This window comes from Mobula birostris, chromosome 27 (genome assembly GCF_030028105.1).
Source record: "Mobula birostris isolate sMobBir1 chromosome 27, sMobBir1.hap1, whole genome shotgun sequence".
Classification (NCBI taxonomy): domain Eukaryota; kingdom Metazoa; phylum Chordata; class Chondrichthyes; order Myliobatiformes; family Myliobatidae; genus Mobula; species Mobula birostris.
In genome coordinates, this window is record NC_092396.1 from 12,599,870 (window position 1) to 12,614,729 (window position 14,860).

At 37.4% G+C, this 14,860-nt stretch overlaps 2 long non-coding RNA genes across 3 annotated transcripts in view; both read right to left on the reverse strand.

Moving 5' to 3' along the window:
• The window catches only part of LOC140188810 (uncharacterized), an 82,402-nt gene that overhangs the window by 63,733 nt on the left and 3,809 nt on the right, over nt 1-14,860 (reverse strand). The gene's annotated exons all lie outside the window — the stretch shown is intronic.
• LOC140188809 (uncharacterized) lies at nt 8,202-9,035 on the reverse strand. The gene is made up of 3 exons (XR_011883397.1): nt 8,951-9,035; nt 8,782-8,866; nt 8,202-8,682 (listed from the first exon to the last, which is right to left on the reverse strand). It is a non-coding gene; the product is annotated as an uncharacterized lncRNA (long non-coding RNA).

The window sequence follows — 14,860 nt, forward strand, 5'->3', positions numbered from 1 at the left end:
CTTGTTGACATTGAGGGGAAGGTCATTGTCATGACACCATACCACTAAGCTCCCTATCCCCTTCTTCTACTCTGACTCGATATTATTTGAGATGCAGCCCACTACAGTGGGATCATCTTCAGACTTGTAGATGAAGTTAGAACAGAATCTTACCATGCAGTCATGAGCGAACAGGGTGTAGTGGGCTGAGAATGCAACCTTGTGGTGCCCCACTGTCTAGAATAATTGTGACGGACTTATTGCCGCCTATTCTTACTGGCTGCAGTCAATTGAACAGGAAGTCAGGGATCCATTTTGCAGCATCTGGAGTGTGGTGCTGGGTTTGCTTCAGATAATAGACAGTATGGTTGTCAATAAGCAATAGTCTGACATAAGTGCCTTTACTGTCCAGATGATCCAGAGAAGAATGTAGGGCCAGGGGGATGGCAGCCACTGTAGACCTGTTTTGATGTTAGACGGATTGCTGTGGGTTGAGATTGTCTGGAAAGCAGGAGATGATGTATGCCATGATCAGCATCTCAAAGCACTTCATGATTGTTGATGTTAGAGCTACTGGGTGGTAGTAATATTGTCTTATTGTTCTAGGATATCAGAATGGTAGTGGTCTTCTTGAAGCAGGATGAACTACAGCCTGAAACAGGTGAAAAGGATGGAAGAAAAACATGTACCACACAAAAGTAAGGTTTAGGGGAATCGAGGCATATTCTACTCCTTTGCCCATGACCATTGCAGGATATGAGCTTACCTTGAAAATTAGAATTGCGCATCTCATTCATGTTTAATTGTATGATGTCAGGCACCATTAGCATAGGATTTACTTAAAGAAACAGCATAATGTGTAAAGGGTATGAGGAAACTAAAGAGAGGCTATAAACTCGTTAAAAAAATATAGATTACATACAACTGTGAAGGCAATTAAGGATAACTATGGCGGATCTAGCGAGGAGCCAGGAAATGAACACCGGAGGGCTTCACACCCCAGTGGGTTAGACAGTCAAGTTCACAGTATCAAGCTATGTACACTCTGCAAAGGGCAAATAAAACTTTCCAGTCTTTCAGAGTGCAAATGACAGCCACAAACATAATTTTGTACATTTTTCATTTCACTGATTCAGCTTATGATTGTTTTAGCACTAAGAACATTTCCTCTACAGCTCTTGTGTATGAGAATTGACTGTATAATTTACTCTAGATTTATTAAACCCAACAGGATCATTCGCACTTCTGAAAACAAATCTGTCCAAAATAGAATATTGTTAAAAATAACTAAGACTAAACCCCAACCTATTAATTATTTGTTGGGGCATTGAGATATCATGTATAAATCTGAAATAATAAACTATTCCTTTTCTCTTGATCACATTTTTCAGAGGAAATAAAATCACAGTGTAAAAATGTAATGTATTATTTGATAGCTCACAAGTACACTGCTAATGGCGAATTATGCTGTGTTGAATATCAAAATCCTGCATTATACGGAATAGGTATAACACAACCAACCTTAATTACGACAGGTGCACCCAGAGAACCGACATTGGTTCTCTAGTTTTACATTGACTAGATAAAACGCACCCGGAGTAGAAATAAGAGATTGTAACTTGTGTTGGTGTATTGTCTTTTTAAAATCTAACCATACCAAAATAAAATCTAGTTTCACCTTTCAGGGTACATTAGTACGATTTCTAATGTAGTTCAAAATGAGATGCAAAACTTTTTTATGTTGGATTTTGAATTTTTAACTTAACCCCTCGCTTCTCCATTATAGTGTTTGAACCTTTATACCTTGACACTGGAGTTTAACGTAAATCTGATTTGATCTATTATTGAAGATGGAATCGGGTCGCTTTTTTCACAAATCTTTATGATATTTAAGTAATTTTGTTTCAAATATACTTTACAATCTCCAGGCATGTATATTCTACAAAACTTTGTTGTGCAAATGTTTTTAGTAAAGTGAAGTCTACTCGGAAAAGTTTAATCCTGTTTGCTGTTAGACTCGATCTGTTTTGGCAGAAGGAGAACCGTTAATCCTATTTACACTCCACGTTCCGCCACATACAGTATACGTACGCGTGTCTCACGTGCCTACTGCAGAAAAGATTTTTTTAAAAGTTGAATCCACGTTTGTAAACGAGTGTCAGTATTCACAGGCTATCAAATTCATGTTAGTCATGGGTCGATTTGTGTCGTTTCAACCCCTATTCAATTTCTCTCTTTTTTGCATAGTTCATTTCATTCAGAATCCGAGTGTTAAGGTGTAAATCTCTGAAAATTGATCAAAACAACTTGGAACTAAAGGAAATAATGCTGAAGGAATTCAGCAGTAAACCGGTAATGTTTTTAACTAGCAAAATATTAACCAGTAATGTGGTTCATGTCTGCTGGTCAATCCTACCCAAAAAAAAACAGAAAGGACGAAAGGTTTCGACGACCTGATCATTTGGGCAGAGAAAGAAAATCAAAGTAGATTTAGTATGGAGTAAAATAAAGGAATATAGTGCATATGGGATAATCTCGGAGTTTAACGTATCGGAAGGATCTTGGAATGAATGACCATGAATCATTAAAGAAAGCAGATGAAGTTAATAAGTTGAATTATGAAACGTATTGTTTATTTTCCTTTAATATAGAGTACAAGACCTGGGGAATTATTCTGGAGCACTAATTACACCATGTCTTGGTTACAGCATATGTGCCTGGTCACTGCAGTACAGGAAAATTTGAGATTGTACTGGAGTAATTTCAGAAGAGGTTTACAATACTTCCAAGACTAGAAAAACAAATCAGTTATAAAGGAAAATTGGATAAACTAGATTTTTTCCCTTGGAAAACAGGATGGTGAGGGAAGAATATGAAAACGTACAAAATAATGAAGGCCATATAGAAGTAAAGATTATGTGAAATGAGTAAAAACCTTCTCATCCAGAAGACGGTAGGAGTTGGAAAGAGGCAGAAATTCTGAATAGGACTTGGCTATATACTTGAATCGTGACCTGTAGGGCTAAGGACCAAAGGTTGGAATGGATAGAATTTTTTTTTAGCCAATGTAGACGGGATGGACTGTATGGCCTTTTGTGCCATCGGGTTTCTGTGAATCAGTGATTTCCTGCTACATTGATAGAAAATTAAACTCTATTTAAACGTGTATCTCAGAGCAAGAGTTGAGAGTTAAAGGGCAAACGTTTAGTGGTAACATGAGGGGGAACTTCTTTACTCAGAGAGTGGTAGCTGTGTGGAACGAGCTTCCAGCAGAAGTGACTCAGGCAGTTTCGATGTTGTCGTTTCAAGTTAAATTGGACAGATAAATGGACAGGAAGGGAATGGAGGGTTATGGGCTGAGTGCAGATCGATGGGACTAGGTGAGAGTAAGAGTTCGGCACGGACTAGAAGGGCCGAGATGGTATGTTTCCGTGCTGTAATTGTTATATGATTACATAATATAATTTGAAATAATGAAATATAATTGCACTTTATGGTCTAATTCTGTATTTGTTTTGAAATTGTCACCTTTGACTTTCTGTCTATTTCGTAAGTTCTATTCTTGGAATGTAAGTTCCACCCTCCATATTGCCCCTTTTCACAATTTCCTATTTTCCCAGTATTCCCTCTCTTTGCTCTCCCTCTTTTCATCTCAGATTGTAAATAATTTTAAAAGTTACCTCCTAGATGTCTAAATCACCATAATAACTTTTGAAACAAGGCGTCTCGAATTGAAATTAATTTGTTTTTATTTGACTTTGTATCGAACGATTAATCTTTAAATGTAGGGTTGCTTGGACAAGTATTGCACCAGCGATCTGATATGAATCTATTGCTACCAGTCATTTTTGACTTATTCTTTATTTTGTTCCCATTGATATGGCCAAACTGTATTTCAGACACATCACATTTATGGTTCATGTGAATCTTTGCCTCGCCAAACTTTAATTGTTACGTGAGAGATAAATCTGCTTAATGTAGAAAATAAAACAGAGGTTATTTTTACTTGTTACTGCCCAAAAACAAGCTGCAGAGAGTTGCAAGACTAGTCAGCTCTGTGCTGGGCACAAGCCTCCGTAAAATCCAGGTTATCTTCAAGGAGCGATGCCTCAGAAAGGCGGCATCATTCAGTAAAGACCTCCACCAGCCAGGACATGCTCTTTTCTCATTGCTACCATTAGGACGGAGATACAGAAGGCTGAAGCTCAGTGATTCAAGAACAGCTTCTTCCACTCTGCCATCAGATTTCTGAATAGACTTTGAAACCATGAAAACAACCTCGTTACTTTTTATTTACTATTTTTGCACTAATTTAACTATTATATATATACTTACTGTAATTTACGTTTTTTTCTTTTTTATCTCTATTAACACGTACTTCATTGTAATGCTGCCGCAAAATTAACAAATTTCACGACATACCCCGGTGATATTAAACCGGATTCTGATTCTGAAAATTGCATGCTGGTAGGAGAGTACCTTAACAACATATCCGCTGGATGTAAAAGAATGTCAGTGCCTATTGTTTGTTCAAAGTATCTCTATGAGTCTATGAATATCGCTTTGTGGAAGCATTTGAGTATAATGGTTGATCGGTAGGGAGGGTTTGCTTTGCTCAGTCGTTTGGCAGGCACGTTTTATCGTAGATTCATTCAGGTCCTTGTGCCCAAGTTTTCGCGTGTCAAATTAAATCTAGAACAGGAACCCCAACCTTTCTTATGCCATGGTTCTATTAAGCAAAGGTCCGTGGGTCCCAGGTTGGGAACCTCTGATCTAGAGTATCCTGTGTAACCATTAACTTTAAAGAAGCTACTAACTTTCTCAGTCGGTTTATACTTTCACGCGGCAAAACCGTTAAAAAAAAAGCACAGAAGTGTTAAAATATTTGGACAGATGAAGTTATATTCATACTACAAAAAAAAATATAATTAACAGGTCACAATCAACTACCTGGCATTTTCCACTCTTAGTCCCACAGAAATCATCCACATCTACCCTAAAATATAAGTGGGTCAAGTAGGGTTGGATTGTTCTACGGTTGATAGCTGTTGTACTAGACCTCGAAGCAGTAGAGTATGTACAATATTAAGTATGTACTATGTAATTATGTACAATATTTGTAAAATGATAGCTCCCTATAAGCCATTATTTTTTTCTATAGTGCTTTCTATTGTATTTCTGCAGTTTATGAATTTGCTAATTAAAAAGGCAATTTTACTAAGCTGCGAATGGGATATAATAAAACAGTTACCGCATCTGGCCTGAGAGCAAAGACAGATGTGACCAGCGGTCGATTTTAGCTAGCTGCAATCACCAACCAACAACTCCCCCCCACACACACCCAACCACCCCTAACCACCACCAGCACCACCACTCTCCGAGTACGAAACCAAGAAAGTTCGAAAACTTTGCATAAACATCTGAAAACGCCAGCAAATGTCGACAATGAGTTCGAATCAAACAATAATGTGGTGCGGTGGCTAACACGATCAGGACTCACTGCATCTAATGAGGAAGTGTAGTTTCTACACAAAAACGGCAGTCATAAATTATTAAAACGTCTAAGCGTTTCCAATTAACACTTAGCATGTTGTACATATCGATATGGTTGAGGTGGACATGAGATTCAATAACGCAGTGATAGTTTTACTATCCTAGACAGTTGAAAACGTAAACAAAAATAAATACGAGGATTCATGTTTACTGCAGAAAATTCGTTCATATAATTTACATAAATTCTGCTCGAGGTATCCTCCAGAATGATATGAAATTAGCTAGTTCATGATGAGTATTTTGTTAAACGAATTACAGTAGTTATTCTTATTATGTATAATTTTAAACAGGCTCCATTTAGAATTTTCAGGAGAAGCAGGCAACAATTTTCCACAGTTTATCTCAATGATCGTGACGTCTTTAGTAACTTTAATGGGTTTGAATTTTAATTAATTCTCCGTAGTTGGCCAGCGTAAAATGACAAAAAATAGTTTTTTTAAAGCAATGGTTAAGAAATATTAAACCACTAAATTGCCAGTTGTTTTCCCTTTTCCTCGTTAAATCAAATGACGCATACTGATATATACTGTATGCAAATTGTATGAACCTGCCCGTGCACTTGAGATCGTTGTACTGAAAACTGAGCCTCTGCGGGCGTGTGCAATTTTGCAATATATATTATGTCCATACCTACGTGCTTAATCATTTGCATGCATTTTACGCTTTTCATTGTATAATGTGATACATACGGAAATCTTTAAGTGTTTGCCCTAAGCCTGGTTGTGTGTTTTTGGTTTATGCCCGTATGAATGCAATGTATGTGCACCATTATAGACATCTGCCGCACAAAAGAAACCTCAAATTTAAATTAAATAGCATAGGTTTCTCAAAGTGTGAAATTATATCAAGCCAAGAACCCTCTAGGTTCTAGAAATGAGTAATCGTTTGTCTCGGCGATAAACATAACATTAATAACACACAATGTATTGGTTAAGTCAGATATTATATTAATATCTCTTAACCCTTTGAAAGCCGCCAAAATCGATCTGACTTTTAAAAAAAATAAAAAAGGAAGTTATACATGAGCATGAATCTCTACATGTGTGCCTACCGCCTTCTATGATTTTTAGGTAATATGCATAGCCCCGTTTTAAATCATATACGTGTTTAATTATTAAAAATAATTGACAGTAGAACTGTGGAACAGCTAACCATCGTCCATTCAGAGCCCTCTCTACATCCCAATTTTCTAATTATTCAGAATTTATAACCAATGTTGTATCAGCTAAAAACACACAATAACTTGAGAGCGTTTAGCTCCTCGAATGCGGGAGAGTTGTATTACTAGCATTGTATAAGCCAATAAAAATTTGAGGAGAGGATGTTATGTTTAGCCATGTGCATAGAATAAACCAATTGTTTATGGTTTTTAAGATGCTTAATTTCCTCGGTAATGCCCACCGACTCTAAACTGTGAATTTAAAATACGGCTTACATTACCACCAGTTCGGGTGTCTTTGGTTCTCTGATAAGCCTACTCTTTCATAACTTCAGTAAAAATAAATAATTCTGTACTTGTTTAGAAAGGAAAGGAACTTAGTTTTGGCAGAGATTGTCTGATTCTTTGAAAGCTGTACACCCAAGATCCCCATCAACTAGAACGTTGATTATATCTTCAGCCAAAGAGTTATGCATCACCGTGTATATATCAGGTTAACGTTGTCTCTTGGTACTTCTCAGATGATGGCTTTACTTCGCACATATTGGCACCGGCAGAAAACCACTATGAAATATACTAAGCATTCAATTATGATTAAATTAAAAAAGCTGGCTTTCATGGATATTTTAAAATAACAGCTGAAAAAATGTATATCCAAAGCTTCTCTCGCAGATAATATTCAGTTGTGTTCCAATAAAATAGTCCTGAGGGAGTTTTTGAGCCAGTTCATTGAGGATTTATCGGACGAAATTCAGCTTTCATTCAAACAACTGTTAATCCAACACTTCTTCGAGTATTGACAATTTATTTAAATCACTTAACTTAATTTATCAAATCTAATAAAATAATAATAAGTCAACATTGAAGGTAGTAAAAGATAATACGAATAATTATGTTAAAACATTATCAGACTGCCATTTATCTAACAGGATGCAGAATGGAAACACCGTGGAGCTTGCAAAGTTTCACAATGGGCTTTACACATTGCACTCATCGCCCTTAATATGGCATTGGACTCCGATCTCGGCCACCTTTTTCGGAAAGTATACTGATTGATGTCACCTTGGTTATTGAGTGATATTCCGCAGTCGTCTTTTTTTTTCTCTCTTTAAAACTTCTCTTTTTGTACTGTGTAAAATTGCCCTGCTTTCCAATGTGATATGATTGAATTATGTTGCAGTGAAGATCTGAATGAGGAGAGCAAACTGCCGATCTCATTCATCATATCACGAAAATGGATTAACAATTTAAGAACTAGAGGGAGCTGGAGATATCGTTCTGCATACAATCACCACCCCCCCCCCCCCACCCCGTATCATTCTTTTGACTCAGAGCAACTGCCAAAAAAAATAGATCGGAAGTAGCAGTGACAATCCTGTTGTGTCCGCAAAGGTTATTTTTACGTGTTATGCATTGTCTCAGGTAAAAAGGAATAAACTCCAAAAGAGTCTCTGACGTGCCTATAATAAACAATTAATTAGAAAGACGGTGCAGAACTTTACACAAGGCCAATATTGTAAAATTCTGTAAATATTTGAATTCATAAAATGTTGTTTAAAAATCTTAGTCATAATTGCACAGTGGAAGAATGGAGCGAATAGCTGGATGCGCGGTTGAACGTCGCCGAATCTTATTTAAATAAGAGGCCATAATGACTTTTTCGATCCCCATAAACTTGAGGTTCTAACTTTTAAAAAACCAGACCAATCTCCAATATCGTCCCCATCCTATGGCTTAAAAAAAAATGAATTTGATTTGATTTATTCAGTTCCCGTAAAGCAAAAGCATTGACCCGACCAGATCCTGACATTAACTTGCTACACCTACCTTGAGTCCCCTAAGGAAAGGGCTAAGAATTATTGTTATAGAGCATGTTGCGATTACAAGGCAATCCATCAGAAGACATTTTCCTCTTTAACCGAAACATTACAGACTCGTAATCTCAACAGTTTCCATTTGGACATTTGTTTAGAGAATATATGAATGCGAATCTGTTGGAATATTTAAAAGTAAAGCATTAGCTGTGATATCACATCAGTATTTTTGCAAAATATTGATAATACAATATTGTAATCTTGTCTTATAAATACCATTTCTGTACTTCTCAAAGCAACTATTTTTCTCCCTTTGAACTAGGCGCCACTTTGCATTTTAATTCTGGAATAAATTCGGCTCCTAAAACACCAGGAATGTTTTAAATAACACATTACATCACCATGGGCATATTAGAGTAAGTTAGATATTTGTCATTTCGCTTACAGTTTAGAGAAAAAGGAACACAGAGATGACCTAGCGTCCAGTATTCCTGTCTAAAGGACTCTATTCGCTCTGATATTGTTCTTTCATGAAAAGATTTATGCTTTAGCTCTGTGATATTCTCTATCTCCCCTGCCCGAGGTAACAACATTTTAAATGGGTAAAAAAGGGTGTTTATATATATTTATAAAAAGAATCACATGACTCTCTCATCTAGCCTCCCTTGAAAGATTAAGACTGTGATACGTGTCCCTACGGGTCGTTTGATTGATTACATCATCCTAAGGTCACTTCTACTTCTGGTAATTTTCTCTTTGCCCCGGGGCTCTGCATTCACGCATTTTTATTGCACACTTTGGAGACATGCAGCTTCGTTGTTTTAGTCGTATGGATTAATGACTTGAGGGCAATGAAGTGAAACAGAAATTGCAATGGCGAGCTGCCTATACAGTCAGGTCTTAAAGTGGCAGTAACCACCAACTTTCCTCCCTCTAGATCTAGACTATTTGTAACGAAGCAAATAGCCGTTTTCATACTAATCACTAACGTTTCGAAAACGTCCTTACGATTCTTTGTCCACTATCGACATTGAAGCATTAATGCCACCTTAAATATAATCAGTCTTTCAAAGATGTAACTAGAACCAAAAAGGCGCGCACAGCAACAGAACATTGAGTTTCAAAAACTAAAGCTTCTTAATGTACACAGCAACACGCCCAAATGGTGATGTATCATATTCATTTAAACAGACATCATTTAAAATTAGTTTACACAACATATCGCGAGATCTTATAACATGCCATGTGTATTTATATAGTTGGTTCATTTCTACGCTTCAGTGTTCCTGATCTCAGAACGTCAAGTGAAGGAAAACAAGAATACATCGTTAATGGTTTGGATATTTACCCAAAATAATACAATTACTAAGTCCCTAAATGTGTAATATCCTTGATCAGCCAGGACTGTGTCTAAGAAGATGCTGAGCCTGCACAAGATTCCAAAAAATAGGCATGCTTACATATGTTAGCACTGTAACGATAAAAAAAAACAAAGGATTGATAAATCCCCGAGGCATGTATAATATTCACTATATACACAGAATAAAAATGCTCGTAGATATGCACAATAACATCTACGACTTTATATGCAATGGCCTCATTATTGTAACGCTTGTACCATGGCCCCAGCAGCCAAAAAGAAAATCGCTGCAGGAGATGTGGCCGGATTAATATAAGTTGCTTGTAAACACCCACCAAAGGGGGCACTCTGTCTGGCAAATTTAAGATTTGAAGCTGACACAAAGATGATCGCGTCCATGTATGAACTCAACGTCCAATGCCTTTCCCTCAAAATATAACTGAAGAACGTCTACTCCAAATATAAAAGTTAATAAAGTTTTATTTCAGTAAAAAAACAACTAAAGATTACGGTTATTTATACATTCTAAAGTTCAGGCGATTCCAACAGGACTCATCTGTTCCAATGATACTGAGTATAGGTTCCAGGAACCCGTGATAACATTACGGTATACATTTACTGTATTGGAATCTGAGTAATACAGTAGTGGAAATCGCGATATTAAAATATCTCGTAACCATTGCCTGTTTGATTCTTGTGCACTTCAGTAAGTTACTGAGGAAGTATCAAAATATTTGACCTCTTAAGTTGACAGGAAGAAACGTATTTCAACTGAACGCAAAATAAATTTTCAGGGACGTTTTCTCTAAATTGAAATGACAGGAGGCCAGAGGAATTGTCAATATAGATGTTCAGAAAGCATACCAGGAGCTCCAAGCTCATAATTTCTGCTGAGCAGATTTGAATTTCCCAGAGTTTCAGACATGAAGGCTTTCTAATAGCAAATCCACCAAAACAGAGAGAGAGAAAAAAACATCTCGCTGGTTTGGCGGATAGGCATTTGCGCCTGCTTTACATGACTGCCTTCCCCCGAGTGCCTCTGCCATCTTTAAACATTTCTGATATTTGTCACATGTCTAACTTGCGCGTGTCCGGACTTTCTTCTTTCAGATCTCCTTCTCTCGACGCCATATTTAAAAAGAACCGATGCAGGATCGTCAAAATAATAGAATCGAGCAGACTAATCCCTGATTTGAATTCTGGTACGGTCCAAGGTAAACTGATGTTGGCAGCCACGATAAGGTTGATAAAAGTACTGGATGCCGAAGCACATTTCATTGAAAAAAAACTAGAGAAGTTTGTTGAAACACAAGACATCCCTTCAAGGCAGAAACTCAAACTCTTGGTAGGATCCTCTGCGTTTATGCACCGGGTTCTTGGATACAGTATAATTAATTTCTCTGGCAGTTTTACTTACACCCCTCTTTATTAGTTGAGAGTTGCAGGTGTAGCCCCGCACCGCAGTAACAGACGTGCATAATCTCAGATGGTGGAGTGAAAAACAATTGGATCCTTTAAGAGATTACTGGAAAAGGGGAGGTAGTGGTGATGAAACTGAGAAATTAGTGCATTGAATTACTGACAACATCAAGTTTTCCCTCAAAAATGTATGCTATGCTGTGAACCAATACATTTAGTATATTCTTTTTGCTTGGAGACATTTCTTTTTTAGTTATACCTTACGTCTAAGAAATAGAAGCAGATATAGGCTCCTCTGTTCAGTAAACTTGTACATGATCTTTGACCTCTACGCTACGTTCATATACTAACCCCATATTCTTTCGTTCCCTTAACATCCAAAATCTCTCTGTCTTCAATATGTCCAACGACTAATCCATGTCCTTCTTGAAAAGAGAATTCCGACCGTTTGCTAATCTCTGAGTGAAGAATATTTTCTCTTCTCAGTTCTGAATGGGTGACCACTTATCTTGAGACCGTGATCCGTGCTTCCACACCAGCCAGAGGAAACAGCTTGTTTTCTACTCTGTTAAGTACCGTAAGAATCTTGTACTTTTCAATGAGATCACCTTTCATTCTTCTGAGTCCTACAGAGTTTAGGCCCAATCTGTTTAATCTCTCATCCTAAAATAATTCATCTATTCCACCCCACCTCTGTCCCGCGTGCCAGGAATCTGTCTGGGGAACTTTCATGAAACTCCCTCCATCGCAAGTATATCCTTTCCTCGTTGGGGAGGGGGCACATTGTAGCAGATTTGCGGCCCTCTGTAACTTCAGTATGGCAGCATTACTCTTAAACTCAAATTCTTCTTCGGTAAAGGCCAACATATCATTTACTATGATTGTTATATCTAAAAATGAGTCCGTCTATTTTTATTATTTTACATTGAATTGAAATAGTGAACTAAATGCGTGTAAGCCATTTGATCATTATCAATAACTACATTGTTTAATTACTGCAGGAAATAACTAAACAGCTTCACTATTCTGCGAATAATTGCCCTTGCTGGTGATAGATAGTATTTGTTTGGTTTTCTGCTTATCTCGATGCTTTTAGTTTCGTTAAGTTTCACTGGAAGTTTCAAGACCAAGTGAGTAAGTATTTTAGGGGTGATTTTTCGCCCGAGTGAGAGCAGTAAGAAAATATCTCGGAAAGTTCTTTTTACGTTTGCAGAAATCCCAAAATGAAGTTTAGAAAACATAATTTGGGAAGAATTTGGTCCCGTTGTTGAGCTGTCATCTAATAAGTTATTCTTTAATAGTTTCATCGGGATCCCTTCGATGCGCACGATGCACCTAGTAGTGGGTTACTTTCTCGAGCGCAAACAACGAACTCCATGAATTGATGAAGTGAGTGTTAAGCATAGTGCCGTTGCATTCTACCTTGGATTTAGTAAATGGCAGTGAGCCAACATTACTGGGGCAGGCTCGCGTAAAGATATTTATGAAATAATTGGATAGTTTAAAAAGTACAACTGTAGATGGAACAAGTTAAAACTTTCTTTATATTTCAGCGAGGTTTTAAACCCTGACATCCTCATTCTTGAGTTGGGTTCTATATTGGTCTTTTGGATCATTCAGGATTAAGGGTAAATGGGGAAAACAGCCACTTCTCACACATGGGCGATTAGTGAATCTAAATAACAAACTTATTCATCAATATGTAATGTATTTTTAAAAGTCATTTAGTATTTTTTTGTAATTCATCACTAATGTTTATGGGAAATATATTAGGAGTTTCGCATGGGTCACCAGCACAAGCAAGTAACATGAATGCCGATTTACTCCCTCCTTTTCAAAAGTAATAACTGTTACTATGAACTGCAGTGCAAGAAAAAACTTAAACCGGGGCGTAGTATACGATAGCATAGTGGTTGAGATTTTGCTCTGCTATCTGGAGACCTAGACTGTTGATCTATAAAAACGAGATCAATGCTTAAATGCTGTAACATAAGACAGCTGATATCAAAAATGATACCCAAGAAACTGCCGAATTGTTGTTTTTTAAGAAAAACTTTTAATTCACGAATATCCTCGACCAAAAATTCTGTGAATTTTAGTCTAGTTAGCAGGCGATGCAACTCGTGAGGTACTGAAGCGAGTGACTACTCTCGCTTGAATAAGGTTCAGTTCAAATGAATGGATAACAATTTGTAGATAAACGGGAGTTGAGCTATATGAGTTTTGCGGAGTTTTACTCCCTATATCTTCTATGGAGATTACATAGTAATAATGACGTTCTCATACATGCGAGCCTTGTTCTCTTAAAGTACATGCCGATTGGGTTCTCTTTCCTCATGCCCCTTTGCCATGTTCTTCTAGTTTACGGCTTGATTTAGCTCAAAATCTATGCGCGTCGACCCCCTGGAGTTTTGCAGGCGGAGTCCAGTCTGTCCTGGTTTTCTCTAGCCCCCAGCTGTATATCCTGATTGGGATTAGCGGTCAAACTTCTCAATTACCACAACCACAAAGGTCTTGAACCCAATTAATGGCTAATAATTACAGTCCAAACTCTCCTACAATCCTTCCCTACATCATTAGTCGGAGTTCCGGAAATAAGAAAGATCCACCATGGTCAAGCTCTTAAATGGCTTGGTCCGTCCATAATCGTCATTAAGAAAGAAGAAAAAACTGGACACTTTTATTCATAGAGGTTCGATGTAGACATCACCAATGTGCTATTTGGGCCACTTTTAAACTCGGTGAGTCACGTGGATAGCTGAAATTCACGAGTGTAGTCTGAAAAATTACCTATCGATTTAATTATTACAGAAGAAAAACACCTAATGGCTCTATACGAAAAGGTGAACAGCCACTATTACATATGTTGGACTGATATCCTGAAAAAAGCTACTCACTGAAGACCAGAAAAATTCAGAATCAAAGTAAATCTTAGGTGCTTAAAGGCCCTTCTCAATGGATAGAAAATATTGGATGTGTCGTACGTTTGAGAAAAAATGCCGGTTTGACAGCCACCAGTTAATGAGGAAACGTGCTTAGCCTACTAACAAGAAAATATTAGCTATTGTCTTAAGCGACGGCTTTTACCTGTAATTGTCTACATCCTCGAAAGGCCGATGGTCCCTAAGCATGCAGTAAATAGATTCTGTGAATTTCACACATATAGTGTTACTGGTTTGAGAGAAGAGTGGAGCAGACTGGGAATATTTTTAATTGAAGTTAAAATATTGGGGCTTATCGTCGCAGTCTTATTTTCTGATATGACCATATTTAGGGTAGTTCGAATATTATTAGCCATAACCTGGAGCCTCTCGAGCTCTGATTACCAACAATCCCTGCTAGCCGTTTGCTTGGCTTTGATTTACCAATCCAATTTAAAACATCGACCATTTCCATCCTTCCATGGGTATATAAACACTCTGCGTGTCTGATTTCGGTATCATTCTTAACCAGACAGCCACTGACTACTGTTCTGTCCATCCGTAAGACCTGACACAATCCTGCCATTCTAATTTTATTAAAACTTCCCTGCTCTGATTAGCTCACCATTATTGGTTACACGTGAGCTTGTATATA